The sequence below is a fragment of the Pinus tabuliformis genome, chromosome 4_2 (assembly GCF_031772625.1).
Source record: "Pinus tabuliformis cultivar Carrire ecotype Pingquan chromosome 4_2, CPIR1, whole genome shotgun sequence".
In the NCBI taxonomy this organism is placed as follows: domain Eukaryota; kingdom Viridiplantae; phylum Streptophyta; class Pinopsida; order Pinales; family Pinaceae; genus Pinus; species Pinus tabuliformis.
Genome location: NC_142304.1, coordinates 205,311,435 through 205,331,771, shown reverse-complemented (window position 1 = coordinate 205,331,771; position 20,337 = coordinate 205,311,435). Strand labels below are relative to the sequence as shown.

Below are 20,337 nucleotides of genomic sequence, written 5' to 3'. Positions count from 1 at the left end.
TTGCCAAGCACACAGAGGAATATGAAATTTATAGGAAGATGATAAATATCCAATTACCAGATGCAGAAACATGGGAGAAACTGAATGAATTACTATATAAATACACAGTCAAAATGTAAAAATGTATAGTAAGGGTGGAAAGGCATAGTAAAAGGATAATGGTAGGCCAACCAGATGAAAGAATATTAGGTAAAAGTGTATCAGTTGAAAGGTCAGAGTGAAAAGAACATCCACCGTGAAGACCAACAACAAGGTAGAGAATAAAAGGAAAAATATCAGAGCATAAAGATATCACAACCTAATAAACAGGAATAGCATACATCAGTTGAACATCTGTCTCTATCTTCTTGCATGAAGATATTTCTTTCTCCTAGATTAATTCCCAAGACAGTTTGGTATATTTTGTAAATTATTTTTGCATAAATACTTCATAATTCAAAGTATTGAGTGTGGATTTCTCTATATTGGTAGAGTTATTTTGATCATAAACCTAAGGGTTATTGTACCAATTTTTCAAGTGATCCAGATTTGAACAAGTATGCAACAAATTACAGAGATAACCATAAACACAGAGATGCAGTGGAAATAATAATTCATTTCATTAATGTAAAATTCTGAAATATGCTTACAAACAACAATGGAAATAAACCAGCAGGTGGCCACCAATATCCACCTGGATCATCAAGTTAGCAGACTGGACCAAGTAATAAAGATATTGCATTACAGGATTCATGTGTTGAGCCATTACACTGAAGTATTTTCTTTGTCAAATTTGTTGTTTTCTTGTTTTTTCACAAACTTAAATGTTATCTAAAGTTGAATGAATTAACTGGAAATTTATCTTAGAATTTTTTTAAGTAGACTCTATTTTGAACATTTGATGATTTCCATGTTTTCTTCTAATATCCGGATCTGAGAATCCTTAATTACTCTCCAATCCCGGTTGAACTCTTTCACTTTCTTCATAATCTGGCCTAAGGAACCCTTAATTGCTCCTTGGATCCGATTGAAAACCACTTCACCATCCAACCTTGAGATCTGAAGTAACTCTGTTATCTTGCTATTACACAACATTTTTTTATTATCCATGTACTCCCCATTCCTTGATCCTGAAGGACCTCTACAGTGAACCCTGCATGCTTTTTCTTCATGAAGAAACTCCCATTGTGTCCCTCTTCATGATCAGATAAATTCCCTTTTGCACCATTTCCCCTGAAGCTTCTTTTTTTCCCAGTTCACAAGACCGATGCTAATGGCCTTTGTCTCCCCTGCACTGATGTGTAGAGATTAGCAATACTCCTCATGCCAACCGGAGCAACTGAAATGTGTTACAGTCGCATCGGTCCTATTATGGAAAGTTTTTCAAATTAGAGCCAAAGCTTCCAGCTCTAGAAGCTCCATAACAGAAGTCTGGTAAATGGTTTGGCTGGATGGGGTCGGGATGACAGTTTGGGATCTTTTCCACTACAATGATGGAGCTATCTCAAGGGATAAGTCCATCTCCCATGAGAATAAGATCCATCTCCCATTCATATTTCCTATATAAAATTCCCTTATTCCCAAGCACAAACTAGTTGTAGTCACAGTTGATAGTTTTGGCTGAGTGTGAGTGTTATAGTTGCAAAGTGTTGATGCTATTTTAGAGTAGACAAGCAAGTTATTACTAGTTGTAGCTATCTAGTTGTGTAAGGGAGAAGTGTGTTTTGGTTTGGAGGGAAGCCTAAAGGGAAGAGCTTTAAAACTATTGTTGTTTGAAGCGATCGTGGAATGTTAGCAGAAGTGTGTGGGAACCTGGTCTTGTCAGACGAAGACTTCAACGTCAAGACGAATGGTTGTAATCTCTCTTTGATATTAATATATGCAACTATCGATTGTTTTCCTACATGTTTTGTAATATTACATATTCATGTCTTAATGTTTCTTGACTTGTTAAGTAGGTTGAATAGCAATTTTTCTATTATTATGTTTGTATGTTGTTGTTTTTTACTTGTTTCAGGAGCTTGAAGAAGGAAGCGAGAGATTCCTGGAGCGAGAAAGCAAGGGCATCATCAAGCACGATAAGAGACCAAGAGGTAGGCCCTCTTGATTGATTCCAACCTAAGGAAATCTTCCACAGAATGTATCTGTTGTGGCTAGACCCATTATCGGGCTATAGGAATTCGTTCGTGTCTGCACTTATAATTTTACTTCACCACAAACTGGCGACTCCACTGGGGATCTTCTATCCTTTTGATTGTTTTGGATTTCATGATTTCGTGAGAACTTTTCTAGTTTCACATTTTCCCTTTGGTTCTATTTCTTTTCTCCTGCTTACTAGCCTAAGTCTAAAATTCATAGTAGCAGATTTGGTCCCTTTTTTGAATTTTTATTTTTATTTTTCCTTAATTATCTCGGCCAACATGCTTAATCCGTTGACAGTCGCACCGACCAGTGTGAATTGCTGAGGAACAGTCACATCGACTAGGCTATGGCGCTTGTTGTTAGTTAGGCAGTTGTGTCGATGCATGTAAGTGAAGACTAAATCTCAACCCCAATCTTGGCTAGTGTGTTTTTCTCTTGTGTTTTTGACCCTGTGAGCTTTTTGGACTGTTTTCTCTATTATTAGAAATCTACTTTTCATTTGGTTTTGCTTGCTTGTTGGCTTGTCATCTTTCTATTTGATTGGTTGAGTCATTGAGTGGCCAACGACACTAGGGCATCTAGTTGGTCACCCATTCAGCAGTTTGTGAACTTGTTAAGTCAGGTTGTAGGTGTGTTTACTCCTTGCATTTGTTTTTGGTCCTTTTATGACTTTGACCTCTTTTTGCACAAGTTTGAAAAAAGTTTCGTTTACTAGCTTGAACGTCTCTTTCCGGCGTAAATTACATTGTTGGCCTTGTTTTTGGTAAAGTCAGTGTTTCATTGATATGAGTGAACTTCTCTTTTCATGTTTTCATCTGCTTGAAGAGCTCATTGTCTCGAAAACTTTTTCATTGAAAGATTGTATGCGAAAAGTTTGTTTCGTTATTTCATGAGAAAGTATGAAATTCTAGCTTGTTGCATCATTATGTTACAATAATTTGCATGTTTTTAAAGACTAAAATTGCATCAGCATTTGAAAAAGGAAGAGAATTGTTTCTTTTTTAAAGGACTAATAGATAAGTGCTTGTCAGGAAATTAGGAATTGGAATGCATTTTTCATGAGTTTATTTTTTGGAAAAAGTAAGGTAGTGAAAGATCATTTCGTTTTAAGTTGCTTGATTGTTTGCATTTGATCGAGTAGTTGCTACCCTCTCTAGTGTAGGAATTTCATCGAATTGAAAGGGTCTTGTCTCATTTTGTTTCATTTGAGGTTTTTCAAGTAGCATCGCTAAGACCTAAAAACTGAAACTTAACTCAAGATCAACTCTAAAATGAATTCAATTAACCTAAGGTGCATTTGACATTAACAATCATATCTAGAAGGTCTAGGCTAAAGACGTGTTCCAGCGTCTTTAAACCTAGCAGCTGTCATTAGCTTCGGCATTAGATAGTGCTAGCATGGATTTGTGCTCCCTGTACCGTCGAGTATGTAACGAGAGACCCCACTAGGCTGCAATCCTTTTATCCTTAGGAAGCTGAGTTAGTCGCCTTGCGAACATGATACATCGAACACAACATCTGGGGAGATTGCCTACTTGTACTTCTTGGTTCGCGAGGAGGTATTTTGCAGTTCACAGTTGCTTGGTAATCTTGTTTACCTAGATCATCTAGAGCAGTCATTTGATCTTTTTGACTCATTAAATTTAAAAAGATCATTCGAGCACTTGTCCTTTCAAGCTCATTTCCAATTGAAAGTGAGTCGTCTTTGTTTCTTTCTTGACTCTTAAGAAATGAAAGAACATCAATCTTTTATGCGTCTGATAATTGATTGCCCACGATCCAAAAGATCCTGTTAGTCATTGTGACCAAATCATGAGTTACCTTAAAAGGACATTTTAAAGCCTTGAAGTTATTTGTTCTGTCGACTAAGACAAGGTCATCGTGGCTGAGCCATCTAGTTCACCAAATTCCTATTCCTCTCCTCCATCTGCAAGATTGTCTGAGGAGCCATTTCCTGAGTTATCAGAGTCACTTGAGGACCAAAATGTTGAACTCGCAATTGTTTTGGGTGTTCAACCATTGTCATCTCGTCCTCCACCTACTTTCGATACAGGGTCACCTGCTGATCTTGGCCCAGAATCTTCGGACAATCCCGTACGAACTCTAGAGAAATCGCTGACCACTGATGGTAAGCTTGGACTAGTTATCTATCCTCCAAACCCTCTATTTGACATTGTTGAGATATCACTACAGTGTCCTTATAGTCCGTACGACCAGCTGGGTATTCCTTTGAAACTATCCCCCAGTACATGTTCGGGCATTCGTCGTCATTTGTTTTCAAACATGGAACCCGAAGGCGATGCTCCAGTCACATCTCCATATGAGTCCGAAGTTTCTACACCACACACTGTTGAAGGGGGAGAATTGCAATTGTAGTTCCCTCCCGAGGGTTTCCCTCTTTTGGAAGGTATTCCCGCCAACTTGCCACCCAACTATGTGTCTTTGGGGAACTTAGTTTCAGGCACACCTAGTGCCTCACCACTCTACCATAGTCCTGTATGGACGTCAGACGTCAGGCCTACGTTAGGTCTATTCATCATGAACACAACTTTCCAATAGGTTGTTACTTCAGTCCTGGTGCAACCCATTGTTCCAAATACTCTTGTATCATCAATCCCACTTACACGTTAGTCACAACCGGAAGTTTCAAATATTGTCTCTGTTAGTTCCTCTGTCCCATTAGTCAATGGCCAAATTGTGCCACCGCCTGGGGGACAAAACCTGAATGTTTCTATGGTGTCAGGTGCCACCAATGTGAGCAACTCATACGCTCACATGCTTGCTATAAACCAACCCTCTTCTAGTATCATTTATAACCCTGTTGATCCCACAGGATCAAGCAATGTCTAGTACCAACAGGTTCATAATCTCATTGGCCCATCTAGATCGAGCAATGTTCAGTATCATCATCCCTATGGGGCTCAGGTCCAATACCAAAATCCTTACATTCCATATGGTTCTGAAGGATTCGTTAATCAACCTTACACCCTCGAATCTGGGCAGTATATCCAGCCTGGCTACAGCCAGATTTAGTTCGGCAATTTCCCGGGCACTATTCAAGTACCCTTGCAACAAAAACAACAACCTTTACAACAATTAGGATAAACTTTGTTCCCACAAGGGCAACCTTTTTTGCGGCAAGGGCTCTCCGTGCAACAACAAGGGAAAATTATCCCGCAACAAGGTCACCTACAAAAACCGCAAGGTCAATCCTTACAACAGTTGTAGCAAGCCACACAGCAGAAAATGCAATATGCTCCACACACCTCTCAACCCATACCTTTGTAGGACCAACCTCTACAACCCCAGGGAAAAAAAATTCAACCGCAAGGTCAACCCTTGCAATAACAAAACCAACCATGGCAGCAGCAACCCTTGTATATATACCAACAAGGTCAACCCTTGCAGGGGCAGGGTCAAGGTCAAGTCCTGTAGCAGTAGGCCCAAAACCCTCTTGTCCTAGGTCAACAGGTTCAAAATCTTGTCGGCCAATGGTACTAAGTACAAAACCCCTATGTCCAAGGGCAACAAGTGTATCAACCTTATGCCCAAGGGTTGCAGGTCCAAAATCCTCTTGTTCAGGGACAACAATTTCATTAGCCCTATGTTCCAGGACAACATGTTCCATATCCATATGTCCAAGGTCAACAGGCTCAATAGCCTTTTAACCCATACATTGCCTATCAGCAACCTATGCCTGGACAGTTTCAAGGTATTCAAGGTCAAAATCCTCCCTATGGTCAAGGTAATCTGCAATGGGGGCAGCCTCAGATGCCATATGGCCAAAATACCCCACTATGGGGCCAAAATCCTTACCAGTAGGGATGGGCTCCTCCCTTTGAGCCCACTTATCGACCTCCCATGCCTTTTATCACTCACTTACCTTTCTTAGCTACACTCGAGTTGTCAGATGTATCACGCCTTATGAATGATCTGATTCTTCATTCGCCGTACTGGCCTCTGGTGTTGTCCAAGATGCAAAGTAATTGCCCAATATTTGATGTAAAAGCTAAAGAAGATCCTTAGGACCATGTGATGACATATCACCTTTGGTGCTCATCGAACTCATACGTGGACAATTCCATTCGTCTTCGTCTTTTCCAATGAACCCTCACGGATGCTGCAGCGAAATGGTACACTGAGTTACCTCGAAGTACTTACCATGACTTTAATGCATTAGCCATGGTTTTCCTTACACATATTTGTGGTCGGTTCGCTATGAAACTGGCACCTATTTGTTCACATCGCTTAAGCAAGATACTGTGACACACATCTCTAATCACATCCATGAATGGAGACGTAGACATCGCCTGATCAAATTCAAGATAGCTTATCAGTTGCTCACTGAATGGTTTACCAAATCCTTCATATCCCTAATTGCTCATGATATAGTTATGGGTGGATGCATCACTGAAGAGCAACCCATCACTCGTGCCCAATACTTGGATCTAGTTTACTCCCAGTATGGCACTTTATATGAATTGTTACCCAATGCTCTGTGGCCATCATTTGATCCCATAGCATCAAAATTGTTGGGTTGTGTTATTCTTTCCACGACTAGCCCACGTAGTGAATCGAGCGGTTAGAGGGGGGCCGGAGCCCCCCCTTCGTTGCGCCGATTGCACAGCGAGGGGGTTACAGGGGGGGTATCAGCCCCCCCTGTCTGTGGGGTTTGAGGGGGGCAGGTAGCCCCCCTCAACGAGGTCTAAGGCAGTGCCCTGGGAAATGTTTTTTGGACCCTATATTAGGTTGGGCGAACCTACCTATGGTTTTGTGCATGATTTTCGCACATGCTTTTGGACGTGATAGTTTTCAGTCCATGGTTTTGGACGCGATGGTTTTTCAGTCCATGGTATTGGATGCTTCGGTATGTATAAATATTTATTGTAACATTGAAAGGAACATAATGAAAAATCAAGCTGGTAGTCCCAGTTTTGGGCTCGAAGGGAAAATCTCTGTGTATATGTGTTTTATGTGTTATGCTCTCGCATTGTTTATTTTTCTGTGTTCCTAGAATTTGTATGCAGATAATTTTTGTACGGGTTTAAAACCTACATTTCCAGTTGTTCCTCCCATTGATGGATTTATTAGTTTAGTATCCTAGACCCCCGCTAAAACTTCTTCCAAACAGAAGTCAGTCTCGAATGCTGCTCCTACCAGTTCATCTCAAAATCCACCTGGCCCTGGTAAATCCTCAGAGATCCACACTGTCTAGTCTAGCACAATAGACAAATGATCGAAAGGAAAAAAGAAGGGCAAAGGAAAAGCAAAAGCCGATGCCCCAAAACAGGATCGTCCCAAATCATCTGTTGGCGAATCTTCACAACGGAAACCTAAGTATCCCTACCTTAGTCGCGAGGAGGATCACTACACCAAGGATTGTCCTTGACGATCCGAAGTTAGTCGCTTGCTCAAAGGGACCCCTGCTATCCTTAAAGAGCCATTTCCATCTCAGCAGACCCAAATGGTAGACCAACCTCAATCTGCTTCCTTTGGATCTCAGGTGTTCATGATGAGCATGCATATTAATGTGGCTACTAGGTCAAAATATTATCAAAATCCAGCTCCAGCAGCTGGGAAAGAAAAAGAAGCTACACCTTCTTCTTCTACCCTGAGTTCTGGCCCTCTGCAAATTGAGTGCCCTAACCCTAATTCTGCTATGCGGCCACCCTCTCGAGGTGTGCTACGGAAATCCTCATATAATCCCAATGCTTGAGCTGCTCAGCACTACAATATTTTTTAGGACTTGGCTCAGGCGCCATCAGCCATGTTGGCTCTCAAGGTACTCCAAAGATTCCCATCGCAGCGGAAATCTTTGCTGTCAACTATCGAGGGAATCGATCCCACCAACTCTAATTTGATATGTTTCGATCTAGAGAACCATGTTCCATGGCTCCCACATCAGATTGCCTTTCTTATTCAGGTAGTCATAATGAGAAGACCATCCACCGCATGGTCATTGATGAAGGTGCTTCCACCTACATCATGTCAACTGCATGTTGGAAGGCTATTTGTTCCCCTGCACTGAACTAGTCTCCAAACAATTTGGAAGCTTTCAATGGGTGTGATTCACTACCCTTTAGTATCTTACCTAACCTTTCCATCACCCTAGAAGGCAAGACAGTGCAGGTTGAAGTAGAAATTGTTGATGCAAATCTCAATTATAACCTTCTATTTGGATGAAGTTGGACTCATGCCATGCATGTCGTGGCCTCCTCCTTGTTCTGCATGATTCGTTTTCCCCATCAAGGGAAAATTGTCACTGTCAATCAGTTGTCTTTCTTTGCCTCTTCCTCCTCGGATGGCAATGTTCCGTATGTTAAGCACTCTGGTGCTCCCTATGAGAGTGTGGGGGTAGGTCTCTTCAAAGATTCTGCCTTAATGGGAATTTTTCCACTCCCACCTCCTCATGTTACCTCTGTCAACATGATCTCGGTCAAATCTGATCCCTGGGTCATACCTGCACCATATCTTGTTGATACTTGGGGCAAGGTTATGTCACTTAATCCCGCTGAAGTCAATTACATGGAAATTTTTTCGGCTTCAAGCTCTGCATCCTCTGATTCTCATATGTCAAATACCTCTCACGATATGTACTCTCAATCCCCTTGGCTTGGCACTTTGGAATCGTCTGATCCCTTAGCTGAGACCTTCCTCACTGAAGAAGGTATCATGGAAATCATGTCTCTCGAGGAACCACCTTGGATCGATACTCATCATCACTCCTCGTTCCTGCCTCACCCGGTGGTCATGTCTACCTTTTTCGAAGAATGCTCTTCTTCATTGCTCATTGATGTGTCAGTTTACCCTGACATGATCAAGATCTTTCAACTGAGGGCACCTTTATCCCTTCATGGATTTAGGATTTTTCACCCTACCTGAGTTTTCACCGATTGTCCTCTGACTCGTAACCCTCCCTCGCCCAAGGGGCATTGGGCCAAAGCCTTATATGAGTTCTACTCTATTATTTGGTCGAGTCAATGCTTACTCGTCATGGCAACAGTAAAACTCCAGTGTTCATCTGTGTTGATTGATTACCCGAGTCCCAGCATGGACTCCCTCAAAAAGTACTATGCCTAGGTCATCTTGCATGGTTACTTATGTACATTAGTGTGTGATTCATTTTTGTACAACATGGTTTTGTGTGATAGTTTTCAAACAGCTTTCCTATTTACTATGCTTTTCTTGCTTTGCAGATGTTTGTGACTCCTCACGTTGGTTTCACCGATGGTGCTTGCCATAGTACCCGGAACCTATCATCCGTGGCATGGGCTATCTATGACCCTAACAGTGAGTTGATTGACCTTCAAGGTATCTGCCTAGGTCGTACAACCAACAACATTGCTGAATACAGTGCGGTCATCGAACTGTTGTCAAAAGCCATCACTTTGGGCATCAGAGAATTGGTTGTCAACCTGGATTCACATCTTGTCGTCCTTCAACTCAATGGGTAATATTCCATCAGGAACCCTCAAATATTATGAATGTATCTCCGTATTTGTCTAATGGAAAGGCATTTTGATTATATTACATATCATCATATTCCTAGACATATGAATACATTGTTAGATGCATTAGCTAATTACGTGTTGGATAGACATTTACGAAACATGTAAAAGCTAATACAAACCATTTGGTACCATAATAGATAGGAAAATACAGCATATATATATATATATATATGGCGAGAATGTTTGATACATCATAACCCCAAAAAATAATGTGTGTCTACAATAACATCAGCGGCTCGCAGGCCTCATACATCTGTGGCACGCAGGCCTAAAAAAATATGTAAGTTTTGGACCTAGGAACTAACTGTCATGGTGTTCATGATAACACGAGACAACTCGTGCAACGCGACTCAACAGTTGGCGGATCGGATCTGAGACTCCCACCGTGTGCCTCTAGTACTGATGGGGCATGTCTCCTATTCGATCATACTCCGGGATACCATGAGTTAAACCCTCAAGGTTCCTTGCGATCTCCTCCTCATTGTCACTCCCATCCTGATAAGGGGCGACATCATCAATAGGGCGGGAAACACGCCTGGCTATCGGGGACATCCCGGCTGGTCTCTCTGGTCCAACATTTGCATAAAAAAAGAGAAATGCTATAAGCACGCATATACCAAAAAAAATTAAAAAATCTCAAAATTAAAAAAATTTATTGTTTACCTTCATCATCGAAGTCCTCTCCGTCTGGTAAGGGCATATCTAGATCTCCACGGAAATCAGTGCCGCTATATGGCCAATCTTCAACGACGATCTTCTGTCATCATAGCCATGAGAAGAATGTAGTTCAGTATGACATGTGCTGACCCCTAGTAATCTTGCGCATCAAATGACTCCAGTGGGCCATCCACGGATCGCGTGGCACATGAGCATCTACCTCAGTCAACTGATACTGGAACAGTGGCACTCGTTCCAGGAAGAAGGTCACAAGTATAGATATGAAGCCAAATTGCTTCAGATTCCCCACCTTGGCCTTGGACAACTGGAGCTTGATGTTCATCTTCATGGCCTCTGCCCAGTTGAAGATCATAGGAGTTGTGCAGTCAATAACGTAAAGGAACTTCAACTTGTTAGTTTCATGTTCTGCCTAGGACCCAACCACTCTGTTAATAGTTAATAGAAGCACCCTCAATGTCAAATCCTGCACATTGGAAATCAATATCTTCCCACTCTTGGATTTTAGGGCCTCAGGGCAGTGTTTGGCAAGCAGGGAAGATATGCTTGGCCCGACAGGACATTACCCATACAAGTTCACTGGCTACTTCACTGGCTCACCTCTATGATACAGTCCAGTGATGAAGTAGATATCTGAAGTTTTCAACTCCAGCTCCTGGTCCCCAATGAAAAAAATCTCCCGATTAATGTCCCAAAGGCTTATCAAGTATTGAAGCAACTCGGGTTGGGCCCGCATCCCTGGTGTAAGGAAAAATTTGAGGAGCCGGAAGCCCTCAAAGCCTCCAGGAAATTTGGATCATTCATTGCTTGGGTGTCAACGTCTTCATGTTCCATTTCCTTCCAATCCACCATTTTTAGTGTTTCTCTCCTGCAAAAACCATTAATTTGTGTCAATAATCATCCTTGGCACATAAAATTCAAGGTTAAATGGTCAATTTTTGAGATCATATGGTTTTTCCCTATCCACAGTGCCGACGTGCCTATTTTAAAAATAGTTGTGCCGATCGGCATGGATGTCTTTGCAAATCACCCTCGGCTGGTGCGATTCTGTGCCCGGAAATCACGCCAACTGAGGGCGAAAAATATTTTCAAAAACCTCCCTAAAAATCCAAAAAAATGGCTAAAAACATAAATAAATAACATGAAAATGGAGCTCAAGGCTTCGGCTGTTACCTGGAACTGACGACTTGTCAATTGACCTCGCGAATCTCCCGTAATCGGCTCTGAAACAATTAGGGAAAAAGTAGGTAAAAAGTATTCACAGCAAAGGTAAAATGGTAAATGGTAAAAATATATTTACTTTTTCCCTTTTTATTCATTTTTTCATGAAAATATCAGGTTTTGTAAATATTTTTGACCTATTTTGCCTCAAGGACTCGATAATACACTTTGCCTTACTTGTGCAGCAACAGGTGATGGATGTTCGACGATGACGACGAGTCACATTTCAACTCTTTTCTCGACTCATTAAACTCATATGAAAATATTGTCGAGTATTTTTTCCCTTTTTGACTCGTTAAATAGAATAAAAATGGGGGGTCCTCTTTCAACTGTTTTCCGACCCTTTGAAAGCCAAAAGATGGCTGAGCCCTTGTCATTTTGAACTCGTTAACGGATACGAAACTTCGTGTGCCCAGTATAATTTTATCCATTTTTCGGGCCGGCAGGAACTATTTACGAAAAAGGTACTCCTTGACTGCAATGGTCAATCGGTTCTCTCAAGTATTGTTTTCTACCTTTTTGGGCTCAAGAGACACAAATGTACGAAAAGGGACCATGTGGAGTTTTCTTTTATGTGTCTTTTTCAAGCTCTCTAAACATGAAAAAGATACCCAGTTACACCCTTGTCGGACTCGTTAAACTATTAAATGACATTGGATTCGTCACCATGATGAACATGAGCTTCTCCTTCCTAGGGCTCATTAAATTTACTAGGTCGGGTTCGTCCTAAGGATGAACTTACAATGCAAGCATATGTTATCCCCTTCAAGCTTGTGATTAAACAATAATTGGGGTACCTGCGAGAAATGGTGGGGGGGAATTTGGAAATCTATCGGTTGTGTCGGCAACTCGCTCTTGAACATGACACTCTTTGCTACGTGTCAGGTTGGGACATCCTCCTCTATATCGTTGACCTTCCTAGGTTTGGGCCATTCATTTTTTTCTTCCATTTGATCTTTGCCACGTCATCATGACCACTGATCCTATGGATCTAAAAGCTACCAAACTTCCAGCTATGTTGCCGATATGTTCAAGAGTTGTCCTTATGTAATTACACTTACCTCTGGTTCTCTGTATCACCCAAAATCATTTTGCATCCTCTCGTCTCACGTCGATGATGTGGGATTCATTATGGCCCTCCTTCAACACGGTCACTTTCCGTCGACTTCAACTGATTATCTAGAAAGTTGACCGAGAGACTCCCTTTTAGTACCTTAGAGATTGCATGCCCTAATGGCAAGTTCTTCGCACTTGACGACAAGTTTACATCATTGGCTTTTGATTGAGTGATTTCACGGGTGTTCGACTTCAATTCCTCTATTCACATTTTGTGGATAATAGTACCTTGAGGACCATTGTCATTATTGGTGGTTTCTCTCACACTTGTTAATAGTTTACATCATTGATTGGTAATCAAGTGACTTTCTAGCATGTTCGACATCAACACATCTATTCACATGTTAGAATCGGTACTTTGGTTGGATCGTGTTGGAGCGCAAGATCCTGGACTCAGATCATAAAAGTCTAGGTTGAGAAGTGGTGTGACATGGTTATGATGATATGCATGTCTCTTTCAAATGGCTGGCTGTGACCAAACCATGATTTATCATATGTGATCCTTCTCATTATTGGATGGTTCCGACCATACCTTGGTTTCCTTATGATCCTCCTTGACAGATGGTTGCGCCCATAACTGGATCTATTTACACGATCATTCTCTGCATGCCTGCGCCCATGCCATGATTCATGTATCATTTGACAGAGCTCTCAGTTATGCATATGTATCTTTACTTACAGGTTATTCAACGGCAGACCGGTTCCCCGCACTGATTTATAAAGCATTTCATCCCTCACTCTAGCTTGACCTTCACGCTTTAGGGGGCATCTGTTACACAGTATTTTTTCACTGTCCCCTATACTTCCCATTCCTTGATCTAAGAGGACCTCTATAGTGAACCCCACATGCTTTTCCTTCATGAAGAAACTCCCATTGTGTCCCTCTTCATGAGCAGATAAATTCCCTTTTGCAACATTTCCCCTGAAACTTCTGTTTTGCCCAGTTTACAAGAACGATGCTAATGGCCTTTGTCTCCCTCATGCCGATGTGAAGAGATTAGCACTACTCCTCTCACCGACTGGAGTGACTGAGCTGTGTTCCAGTCACGTTGGTGTTGTTATGGAAATTTTTTTAAATTAGAGATGAAGCTTCCAGCTCTAGAAGCTCCGTAATGAATGTCTAGTAAATGGTTTGGTCGGATGGGGTCAAGGATGACAATTTGGGCTCTTTTCCCCTATGATGATGGAACTACCTCAAGGGATAAGTCCTTCTCCCATGAGAAGAGGATCCATCTCCCATTCATATTTCCTAGATAAACCTCCCTTCTTCCCAAGTACAAACTAGTTGTAGTCACAGTTGATAGTTTTGGTTGAGTGTGAGTGTTATAGTTGCAAAGTGTTGATGCTATTTTGGAGTAGACAAGCAAGCTATTACTATTTGTAGCTATCTAGTTGTGTGAGGGAGAAGTGTGTTTTGGTTTGGAGTGAAGCCTAAAGGGAAGAGCTTTAAAACTATTGTTGTTTGAAGCCATCGTGGAATGCTAGCAGAAGTGTGTGGGAACCTGGTCTTGTCAGAGGAAGACTGCAATGTCAAGACGAATGGTTGTAATCTCTCTTTGATATTAATATATGAAACTATCGACTGATTTCCTACATGTTTTGTAATATTACATATTCATGTCTTAATGTTTCATGACTTGTTAAGTAGGTTGAATTGCAATTTTTCTATTATTATGTTTGTATGTTGTTGTTGTTTACTTGTTTCAGGAGCTTGAAGAAGCGAGATATTGTTGGAGCGAGCAAGTAAGGACATCAACAAGCAGAATAAGAAACCAAGAGGTGGGCCCTCTTGATTGATTCTAACCTAAGGAAATCTTCCATAGAATGTATCTATTGTGGCTAGACCCATTATCGGGCTAGAGGAATCTGTTCATGTCCGCACTTATAATTTTACTTCACCACACTTGCCCTATAGACATTGTTTTAGAACTTGATCTAAACCTGTTTTCTTGACATTTGACGTCATAGCCCAATGTTAAAAGACACCCCTCTTTTCATCTAAGTAAGTGATACCACCACCAAATCCAAATCAAAACCCAAGTACAATCATAACTAACCTAAAATCAATTAACTAAACAAAGTTAGAACATAAAGAGAGAGCCCTCTCTGAACATTAGGAAGGCTAGATCCTAATCTCCAAAGTAGGTTTGTGGTTACCTCTAATCATTTATTTCTAATAAACTCCAAAGAAATATTGAAGTGATAATAGTAACAATAATGTGGTGCATCAACTGCTTGGTCACCAGGTGTGGGAACTTCTCGTGGTCCACCAAGTCCTAGTCTTCAAGTTTCAGTAGCGAACCCGTGCCAAGCACAGACCATCGAAAACAATTTCATTTGGCAGCAGAGGGGTTTGTAGGGGAGTCTTACTCTCATTGATGTCCTTTGGTACCTTGGACTTAGGCTTGTGCAGAGAGACATACTCTGGAAACCAAGTAATAGGGTCTGCACCCTGGGCTTCAACCTCCTCCACTTCAGTTACGACATCCTCATCATCCATCAAGATGTCTTCGATGTCTTCCTCTTTTGGTTCTAGGTTCATGGCCTTGCCCTTATCCTATGCAGTGGGCTTTGGTGGGTTTCTCCTTGGTGATGTGCGCACCGAAATGGCAGGCTACTAGCCCTTCTTTTCCTTCACAATCTCCTTGGTTGGGGTTAGCTTTGGTCTTGATGTTCTTGCCAATTTAGGGACCTCTACCAATACTTTGGCCACTTTTGGAGCAACTACTTCTACCTCTCTTTCCATTTCCTGTGATGGCTCCTCTACTACTTGTTCAGTATTTACAATTCTTGTGGGCGCTGACATAACACTTTCTAACAATGCTCACGACATCTCTGGCAAGTTCGCAAATGCGGGAGTCTCTTTGAAAGCCTCGAAGAACTCTCAGTCCATAGGTGTCTGAGAGCTCAACAGCTCTATTATAACATCCATTGTATTTAAGTTTATTTTCAGTTTTATCACAATATGAAAGAAAAACCAAATATTATGTTATAACGAAAATAAAAGGAAATGCGGAGATTTGAATGAAATGGTTAATTTTGTATTATTAATGGCTTTTGAAAGTGATAAACCCATGAGAAGATCTGGGTCGTCCAATCAACAGGCCACAGATCCGACGGTAGTCGTGCAAATAGCATGGACAAGGTTTATTTCAAAAATCGGATGCGATGGTGTATGAAATGCAGTCTAATACGTTGAAGTTCGGATCAATCGCAGTCGTTCATCGAAAGGGATGAGATCCGACAGATATCGCATCGAAAGGTAATCGGGTTTTATTTTTAAAATCAGACCCGATAAATATTTAGCTGGCAGTTTTGTTTCTTATCGGGTCGATGTGGGAGCCAAAGGGATGTTGAAATAATGGACGCGATAAGGTTTTGTTCAACAGGTTTAAAGCTTCGTTGAATTCCAAAGGCTCAGACCATCCTTTGACTGGGCGATCGGACGGTGATTACGGACAGCTCAGGCGGACGTGATAAGTTTATGAACCAGATTCTAAATCCTTTTCAGTTCTGTGATTTGCCATATTTCACGTAAATCAACCGATTTCGTTGTTTTAAAAAAATAACCAAAGTTAGAGATGAACGACTAAAATTCCAAAGGAAATAATAATTGGTTGGGTTTCTTTGTGTTTCCGCCAATCGGAACACTCCCGATACATACGTGGGCCCAAGTCCATGCACGAGGTTTTGTTAAAATGCATTGTGTTGTGTTAAAACAGTTTAACCATTATCAAAACGTCAATAGAGAAACTTCATCAGTAGCCAAGCCACAGATCTGAACAGCGAACAATCATCATCAGTTTTCTAAATTACGTTACCTCCTGTTATTTTAGTTTCTTGAGAATGTGGTGTCTTTACCCTCCATTGTAATATTCTGCAATAACTTTTACTTTAAGTAGTTAGGAGATAGTTAAGTAGTTTGACAGTTTTGGTGATTACCAACTCTCTCATAATGTATAAAAGGAGGAAAATTTACAGAGAAAGGGTTCGAACTTTGGAGAACCTAGAGACTAGGCCATTGTATTCTTGATAAAACTGTTGATTAATGAAAGAATCAGAAGTTTTCCACACATTGTTGGGTATGATTTTGTGACTTCTATGTTATGTGTCATCATATCTTTTCTTCTTTTAAGTATGGTAATGAAGCTGTAGGTATTTATTTGCTTATGTAAATGAAGTTAAAATCCCTTAAAAGAGCCCTCCTATACTTGAAGTTCCTACCTCTGCAATTCTTCTAAGTTACAGATAGTAGTTTCTGTGTAAGACAACATATTATCTTAAACTTCTCCAAGTGTCACAGATAGTAAATTCTGTGTAAAACAACATATTTTCTTTGACTTCTTCGAGCTTTATTCATTCACCATTTATATTCAGCAATCAAATGGAATTCTGAGATTTAATGTCACCTAAGTATTAAGGGTTAAAAACCAAGTCTTCCAGGTCCTTCATTTGAGAATACAACATACAATTAAGTGACAAACAAGTGACATTAATTATAAAAATTAATGTCTTAAGCACAATTTCTACACAGCCAGGAAATTGGTTTCTTAAGGGACAACATTAATTGGCGTCGTTGTCGGGGAGAGAAGACAAGAAAACTTTTCCCTGGGTTTTCAATATTTTCCTCTGGTTGTTCAGTGAGGAGTAAATATTTTGTTGTTTTAAACAAAAGCAATAACTTTGGCTCCAAAGAGGTGTCATACAAGGTCAGATACCTCACAGCAGAAAGTTCAAGCCCTTTCAGATCCTGAAAGGCTAGTTTCCAAGAGGTTTGGAAAGCCTAAACTCCACTTACACCAAGTCCTACACTGTCTGCACCAGGCAGTAGTTCATCACATCTTTCACATTCATCTTATATTGACCAAGAGTCACCTTTTACATCCAATTAATTTCAATAACCCAACTGTCAAGAACAGTTTTTAAAGTCTGTTTCTTTTTCAGTATCTATTATAGTTATTCATCCTAAACCTATAACTACATTACCACCTCTGCACACTCCATTTACTCCTCAGTTAGGTTCCACATTTGCTAGTAATCAAGGTTCAGTAAATTCAGGAGAAAACATGGTAGCACCTGCATTCTTGATGAATAGGTATGCACCTATTCAATTGCCACAACAGTTGAATCAAATGCCACAAGAATACTTGAAGATTCTTCCTCGTTTCATAGGGGAGGATGAACAGACAACAGAGAATCATATATCAGTATTTTGTAATTTCGCAGAAAACCTAAATGTTGAACACCTAGATGTTGTTCTAAGACTTTTTGTCCAATCCTTGGATGGAGAAGTAAGAAAATGGTTTAAAGGGCTTCCTAATAACTCTATTACAACATGGGAAGAGATGGAGCACCTATTCACCCAGAGATGGGGAGAGAAAAGAGACCATGGGTATTCACTCACAGAGTTTAATGCTATCAAGAAGAAGTCTGATGAAAGTGTTGTTGAATTCATCAAAAGGTTTAATAAATTGTACAATAGTCTTCCAATGGAGATTAAGCCCCCTCCTACTGGTGAAAAAATAACTTTTGCAGGGGCTTTTGAGTCAAATTTTCGATTTACATTGAGGGAGAGAAGATTTGCAACCCTTGATCAGATCCAAACTGATGCATTAGAGATAGAAGCAAATTTGGTGGCTGCAGGTAAAACACTAGAGACATAGCCTATCCAAGATAAGGGAAAGGCTAAAGTAGAGTCCTCTCAAAGTCAAACATTAGAGGATATGAGTAATGTAATTAAAACTTTGTCGAATAAATTGATTAAATTAGAGTTGGAGAGTAAGAATTCTCAGAGGCAAGCACAACAGAACATAAATTTTAATCCTCAATATAGAAGACAACCTCTGCAAATTTTGCAGAAGGAGAGAAAAGATCAAGATCAGATTCAAGCACCACTGTATATAGAAGCAGATCCTGATGAAATACCAGAGCATTCCAGGGACCATGATGATCAGATTTCCACATTGTATGCAGTAGATGAAGATGAACTAGGTGTTGAGGGAGAAGAATATGAATATGCTGAAACATATGCCATTTATGATGAGAATGAAATTGATGAGTATTGGAAGTAGTTTTCTAATTTTATGCAGGCAGAACTACATAAGAAATATGACTTGAGATCAAGGAAAAGGTCTAGAAGTCAAGAAGATGAAGGTGAGCAGAAAGTTTCAGCTCCCTTATAGAAGGCGACTCCACAAGAACCATAGCCTGTAAAACAATTGAATAAAGGAAAACAACAACAGAATACAAGTAGAAAGACTCAAATGCTTCAAGGTGAGGCTTCTCAAGACAAAAGTGAAAAAATTCCTTTAGAAAAACTTGTTTCCATTCCACAAGAGATTTCAATCATGAAGAGAGGAGAAGATGAAAATGAAAGGAATAATAAACAAGGTCATGTGTTTAGTCTAACTAAAGAATTAGAGAAAATTAGAATTCAAATGCCCCTCATAGAGTTATTCAAAACATCAGTTTATCAAAGAGAGATTGTTGAGTTTATCAATCTAAAGGAGAATGTAAAAATAAATGACACTGTGAACTTGCAAGAAGATAAACCAGTAGTGGTTTTTGCTCCACATGTGGAGGAGGTAGATTCTTCAACACCTCCTTTATACATTTCTCTATTGATTCATGGTTTCCTCTTGCACAATTGTATGTTTGATTCAGAAGCCTCACATAACCTTATACCATTATCAGTGATGAAACAACTAAACCTACAAGTTACTAAACCTTACAGAGACTTGTATTCTTTTGGTTCAAATCAAGTCAAGTGGCTGGGGGTCATTAAACATATGGTGGTGTCACTAGCCTAGATCCCAGCTAGAAGCTTGGTAATGGATGTAGTGGTAGTAGATATCCCTGCTAGGTTTGGAATGTTGATATCTAGGTCATGGGGAGCCAAATTGGGTTGTGTTTTGAAGCTAGATTTTACATATCCTGTTATAACAATTTTTGGTGGAGAAGAAAGGAGGTTGTATAGAGAAACTAGATTTGTAAAAACAATTACAAAAAATGGATCAAGTAATTCACCTGTATATAGCCATGAGAAAGATGACTTTGCTTGCTTCATGTTGCATGATAATGTAGAGATGGCTGAAGAAAACCAGAGGCAACTTACTTCATCTAGTGTAAATACAGAGTTGTAAACAGAAGGGGTGTGAAAGTGCTTCTTTGATGGAGCCTATTCTAAGGAAGGAACAAGTGCTGGTTTTCTTCTGATTGCACTTGGAGGTAATATGATACCTTTTTCTTCTAAATTGGAGTTTGAAGCAACAAATAGTGTGGCAAAATATGAGTCCTTGATCATTGCTCTACAAACAGAAAAATAAATGGGAGTCAAGTCAATTTTTGTCTTTGGAGATTCAAAGCTAATTATAAAGAAAATAAGGAACCACTATTAGACAAAACACCCTAGGCTTAGGGCATACAAAAATGAAGTGTGGGATTTGGTTGAGAACTTTTTTGAAGCTTTCAATATTCAGTTCATTCCAATAGATGGAAATAGATTGGCGGACTCTTTGGCTATGGTTGCTAGTACTTTTAGGCCTCCTATTAATCCAAAGCTGAGATATGAGGTTGAAATGAGGCATAGGCCTTCTGTTCCTGATAATATTAAACAATGGAATATTTTTGAAGATGATCAGCAGATTAAAGATTTTTTTACTATGATTGAAGATTTTCAGGGCACAGAGATTGA

The 20,337-nt window shown here is 40.2% G+C and overlaps 1 pseudogene; it reads left to right on the top strand.

Annotated features, from left to right (window-relative positions):
- LOC149168839 (ubiquitin fusion degradation protein 1 C-like) overlaps positions 1-20,337 on the top strand; it is a 119,229-nt pseudogene that overhangs the window by 14,179 nt on the left and 84,713 nt on the right.